Source organism: Erigeron canadensis, chromosome 5, assembly GCF_010389155.1.
Source record: "Erigeron canadensis isolate Cc75 chromosome 5, C_canadensis_v1, whole genome shotgun sequence".
In the NCBI taxonomy this organism is placed as follows: domain Eukaryota; kingdom Viridiplantae; phylum Streptophyta; class Magnoliopsida; order Asterales; family Asteraceae; genus Erigeron; species Erigeron canadensis.
In genome coordinates this window covers 35299974-35306898 of record NC_057765.1, presented here as the reverse complement: position 1 = coordinate 35306898, position 6925 = coordinate 35299974, and positions in this window count along the sequence as shown.

The following is a 6925-nucleotide window of genomic DNA, read 5'->3' as shown; positions in this document are numbered from 1 at the left end:
TTCTATGTCCCAATTGTATGTTGAATTGAGTAAGACTAGTAGATGATGATATACCTACTAGCATATATGGAGTGTAAGACTAGTAGATGATGAGATACCTACTAGCATACCTTGGTTTTGTGTAAGACTAGTAGATGATGAGGTACCTACTAGCATATATCATTGGCCAAATAGAAGTAACATGATCATGATTTGTTTGTTGTTGTTTTAATTGTTAAGTGAATGGCTTAAATTGTTATATGCACTTGGTTTTGTATAGTTAGATATTGATCATATTTATATGTATTCACTAAGCAAATTGCTTATATTTTAGTTGTTTAAATTTTCTTATAGGTAGTGGTAGTAGCAAGGAAAAGGAGGTGATCAAGTGAAGTTAAAGTTGGAGTTTGTAGAACATTGGCTTGAAGGTTGGAAACTTGGGTAATTGTTGATAGACTATTCCTAATAACCATGATGGCTCATGATACAATGTTCTTTTGGTTTAATTTATTTTAGGATAAAATTTCTGGAATTTGTTTTGCAAATGGTTCACATGGTGTTTAAAGGTTGACATGATCGTTTTGCTTTGAAAGATCATTTTGGTCGAATGACCCGTTTGGTCGTTTTAATGTATATTTCAATGGTTAAGGTTTTGGATCTATCAATTATGTTGTAATATATGATTTTACTCATTTTGGTGTTTTGGTTTAAAGAATTTGTAGCATGAAAAGTGAAATATGGATTTTTGGCTAAAATGGAATTGTGCAGGTCGGACCATAAATTTACGGCCCATTGATTTACATGGGACCGTAAATTTACGGCCCTGGGCCATAAATTTACGTTCCTTGCAATTTTGAGATGTTTTCAAACAGGGACGAAAAAAATCTAAGAGCAAATTACGGTAAAAATTTTACGGCTAGTTGTAATTGAGCCGTATGTAAATTTACGATCCTGGACCATAAATTTACGGCCAACACAAAAAAAAAAATTGGTCTTTAGTTTAATAAGTTTGGTTCTTACATGGATCGATTCTTATTTTGAGTTTTTTTATTTTTATTTTATATGGAATAGATATAACGCCATTTAAGTTAGATGAGATGCTAATGTATGTAGACGTGGCAGGTGAGGTGGTAAACATGTAAACCAAGTCTATATAAAGATGACACGTAGGACAAAAACCTAAACTAAATAGATATAAAAATGACACATAAAGATGACACGTAGGACAAAAACCTAAACTAAATCGATATAAAAATGACACGTAGGACAAAAGCTTATGTGGCGAGTTTTGAGATATGCCACATAATCGTATGGAGATAGAGAGTTATATATATAAATAGTGGCGAAGCTATAAATTTTTGAGTGGGGGTCGGGATCTAATTTTTTTTTTCCTAACGCTACTTTTCAGATAATATGTTCGGGTCGGTGATTCGATTCGGGTCGGGTCAAAATTAAATACTATTATTATAAAAAAAATGTTTCAATCACTAAAAAACTAAACACTTGTCCAAGACAAAAGTAAACATTAAAAAAGAGATAAACGGTTGGTATTTGATTCGATTCAATGAAGTTATGGGCTAAGTAAGTAATTAGGTTATGGGTTTTAGTTTGGGCTAAAAAAATTTGAATGGGCTTATGTAAAATGTAATAGATCAATTATAGTATATAAAAAAGTTTTCACAATTAAAATAGGGGGTCGAAACCGAATATATCAAAAAATTTCTACACGAAACAAATATACCCCTACATCATAAAAAAATTTCGGGGGGTCGGGCGCCCCTCCCCCGCCCTATGGTAGCTACGGGTCGAGAGATTCATTCTTGTATCCTTGATTTTCTAATCCATGTATATGTAAGCATTGACTTTGCACTTGTTTTCTAGAACGTATGTTTTACGGTACCATAAATATATAAGGTAGATGCTAGAGCCGGCCTTGGGGGTGGGCAGTGTGGGCGACAACCCGTAGCATCATTCGAGTAGGGGGCATAAAATTTCAGATCAGTTTTATACCTCTATGTTTGTTTAACTCACTTTTTGATAGCTTAAACAAGTAGAATGTTGTTGTACGATGGATAATATACACTAGTTATAGCAATATAGCATGAAGTAATTGTTAAAAGTGGTAATTGGATGCCAAATGGAAAAGAATATTTTCCGATCAAAGTTTCAGGGGAAGTTACAGGTGGATTTTTTGAGAAGAAGATAAACACTTAATTATATTTTTGTTTTTAGCCTTTACCTATAATAAGGTTCATTTCCAATCCTTAGACTTGCATATATCTAACTTTGGGTCCTATTACTTCTGAAAATAAATTGTGGTTGACCATGATTATTAGCTAAAAGATCTATTTTTACTCATACAAGTATATAAATACTTTTTCTTACATTTTCATATATTTATGTTTTTTTTCAAAAACTGCAACCAATAAAATCGGTACTTACAACAAAAAAGCAAAATCAAAAATTAGAAAGAGAGTCAATCTTCCAATCTATACAAGATGAGTTTGATCCTTTTTTTATCCACAAGTATGAGTTTGATATATTTTATTCTAGGTAAAACTTTAACTGTAACATTCGTGACTTTTGACCTCAATTGACTTGTAATTAAAAGTAATTAAGTGAGGACGATTTTGTGAATGTATATGATTTATTGAACGTTTTGATATGTTTTAACGTAACGTTGAGTTTAAATGTGTTAACGGGGTTGTTTTGGCATTTAAATGTTTAACGAATAGCTATTGGTCGGAATTAGCGGAGCGAGAGCCTCCTTTTTGGACACCAAGGCCGGCTCCCTTAGTGTCCCACACCCACACTCCCACATTTCCTTTCCTTATCTCATTTCTCTCTTCCTTTTTCTTCTTCTTCATCTACCAAAAGAACCCCACCACAAATTCACGATAAATCCTTGCAAATATTGTGTTGTGAGTGTTAAATTAACTAAACTTATTAGCAATGATAACCTACATCATCAAAGTCCAAGATTTTTACAAGTTTCAAGTGTTCATCCAAGGTTTTGAGCCCTAATTTCGGATTTGAGGTTCTAGACCGAATTGGTAAGTGTTTCATAGCTCAAAACGTTCCTTTTACATTGTAGGTTACTTCCTTATTGTCAACTTAAACGTTTGGTGGTCGATTTTGGCATAAAATGGGTATTTTTGCTTAAAAACAGGTTTGAAGATGAATCTAATGATTTTGGACTTGGGTTTGTAAAACAAGATGTTATCTAGTGTTGTTTATACTTGTATTTGGTTGTGTTAAAGTTTGGTAACCGGATTTGGCTTCTAAGGTTGTCGATTTTTAGGTCAAAACCCGTATGTGTTTATCAATTCTGCGGATGATCCGCATCCGCTGTAGCATCCGCCATATCGTCTACCATCCGCCATACCATCCTCCATTCGCTGTCCATTTCATTCACGTTTACGTACGGTTACCGGTCGACATTCAATGGTCCAAAACTTGTTTATTAGTCTTATATCATCATTCTAAGGTCAACAAAATTGGTTAAACACATTTCTAAACACTTTGATTCTCAAGTCAAATTTTGGTGCTAAGTCATTGAACCGAATTTGACTAAAACTTTTCTCTTGTCGCTTAAACGTTCTCGAATCACTTTTAAAGCATCCTCGGGATTGTGGCATAGTTTAGCTAGCTAGACCTTATCAATTTAATAGGTTGTGATCGTTGTGCTCCCCGCTCACCCGCTTAAGCTCATTCTAATGACTTCTAGAGGCCAAGGTGAGTTTCGTAAACCCTCCCTACTCAATTGAGATTCGGGCTGAAAAGTGTGCGTGCTTCTTATTGTTGTTTACTCGATTGATTGATTGTTTGATTAACGTACGGACTTGTTGCTCGGTTAATTATGCTTCCGTTTATGAATACTTGTTGTGGTTTGGGTAGTTGTACATACATGGAAGACGGTTATACTTTCAATGAATAGGAGATGTGGTGGGAAGGCTGCGGGTGACCCTATATATAAGCATCAATGATTCCTTGAAATTAGAATCGTAAGAAGTGTATGTGCATTGTGTTGTTAATTGCTGGAAAACGTTTTGATAAGGATCGGGACATAGGATCTTGCATGATAACTTTTCCCCCCTTAACGTATTATAGATTTGTATTTCTATACATGTGATTGAGATAACGTGATTCCGCCATGTTGATGGCATATTCCCGCCATGTTGATGGCATAACGATTAAGTCCATCTTGATGGCATAACGATAAGTCCACGATTTGTGGCATAACATTGTTGTAAACTATATTGTTTAACGTGTATATTGTATATGAATGCTTAGTTGTAACGAAATGTGATATTACGCATTTGAAATATATGTAAGTCGTGCTTGTAACGTATTTTACGCATTGTTTATCATGTAACTCGTGCCGGTTTATCGCGCATTATTCAATAAGTAAGTCGCGCCGTTATTGGACGTTATATTATATATATGTATGGACGTGGACGGTGGATTGACGAATCCACACCCGGTATGATCATTGCCACATTATAACAATATTTTGTTAAAACGTATATTTTTATATTACGTAAAACGTGGACGTGGACGCGAACGGTGGATTGACGAATCCACACCCGGCATGATCATAACCGTGGATACGGGTTATTTAACCCGCGTATTGGATGATATTATATATGGACGATTATTGGATGTTGACTTGTATTGACTTGTATTGATTTGTGATAACGTGAAATCCTTTTAGGGTTTCCTTGGAACATGATTAGGTATTATAATCCTTTTATATCGTTAACGGTTGTATCCCGACACTTGTTTCCTATTACTTGCCCCTACGAACTCACCAACTTTATGTTGACGCGTGTTAGTACACTTTTCAGGTGAACAGGTTAGCTCAGAGACGTATTTGGATGGTTGATTGCTTGATCATGCTAGACTTGGACTTGGACTCCTTGGATCCGTGATTCATTTCCCGAATTAGGGGTTACGATTATGTGTGATCCAGATACTTGCATTATTCAATGGTTCGTATGGATTACTTGATCCTTTTTATGCATTTAGACTTACTCTACATAATTTCCATGTCGTGTTGTGTTTTTCTTGTGATACCCCATGATTCCACCTTGTTGGGGTGTTACATTAACATACAATCTTTTTTTTTTTATAAATGTTAAACGATTTTATAGCTTTCGGCTAATTATTAAAATAAAATATAAAGACACAAAAAACATACGAGATGGGTTTGTGTTTCAAATATTGGAAGCATCTTTTCATTGACTAGCCCTGAGCATCATAAAACTCAGACTAGCCCTGGATGTTATCAAGTGTTTAGCTTCTTGATGCTAAATCACACTCTCTTAAACCATATATTTAATCTAAACAAAACAAAAACCTATATACCTACATTTGAGGATCTGCTCAAACACTTTCAAATGCAAACATGCACATACAATGTTTTAAATACCGGTAGTATTACCGTTCTGGTACTTCCAATATTCACATTTTTTATTTTTTGAATTTTTTTAAAAATTAATTTTATAATACTTTAATGTTATTTTTTTTTAATTTGTGAACTTTCTTGTATTTTGTTATAAAGTACCGATTTGGTTTTTTTTTAGTGAATTGTAATTATATTTTGATTATCTTCATTAAATTGTAGTAAGTTTTATAATTTTTTTTAAAAAAATAAAATAAATTAAACTAGTTGTACCGGTCGGTATTAAATTAGATCCTCATATGTAGGTGTATATAAAGGTTTCTGATTTGGGTTTGTTTTGGTTTTTGATTAAAATTTTGTTTGGATGTTTGTTAAATACAAGGATGAAAAATGCAAAAAAGACAAACCATAAGGACGAATTTTGCACTTAATCATAAGGACAAATAGGTGAAAAGACATATATGCCCCTTACATGCAAGGCACGTGAGGGAGTTAACAGATCCAAGGACGAAATGCAAACCACATGGACGATTTTAGCCAAAAGTTAACGACGAGGATGTAAAGTGCTTATTCGAAAAACCACAGGGACGAAAAAAGTACTTTCATTATCGTTACGTCTTACGTTATGTAATATATAAAGCAATAATATAGTTATTGTTTATGTTTTTATACAAAAAAGTTTGTGCAAATTTACAAGTCCTTTATACCTTAAATGTACACGTCCTTAACTTTCACACAGTTGCATATTTACTTTTAAACATTTGGTTTTGATTATTTTAATCTAGATTTTTATATAAATGACGTTTTTAACATATAATAACTTTTATCATCATTACGTCTTACGTTTATATAACATTTAAAACATTAATATAGTTATTGTTTACGTTTTTATACATCTTATTACTCTTTTACATTTTTTTTATTGTTATTGCTACATATTCATATATAATTATCTATTTAAAAATTTTGAACTCGAATATTTGACATAAATTTGGGTTTAAAACTTTGTCGTATAAAAATTGTACCCGCAGCAACGCGCGGGTACCATACTTGCAGTATGCTAAAAATAAAGTGTGTTAATATTATCTTCCGCTTGTATATATTCTTTGAGAACCTAGCAAAGGGACATGTAAAGTATATTGCTTTAGGTTTGGTTGGAATTTGGTGAAGTATACTATTTGTTTCAAATATTCAACATACCTAACAATTGCTCTACACATATAGATTATTCCATAACATACGTGTGTAGAATACTCAATAAAACAAATACAACTATGAATATTATTGGTTAGTTATAAGAAATATAACTTGATAGAAAGTTCGGATCTGGAAGCATATAAGGATTACGAATATATACGATTGTTTAGAATAAATCTTTAAATCAAATTTCGTATACATATACATACATAATATATATGTATATTTTAGCAAATCTTAAGCTTTACAATCTAAGGAGGGACCAAGGAAGACGGCGACGATGATCATGATGCAAGACATGATAGTGAAAAAAAATAAGTGCATACATTATATAGCCATCTGAGT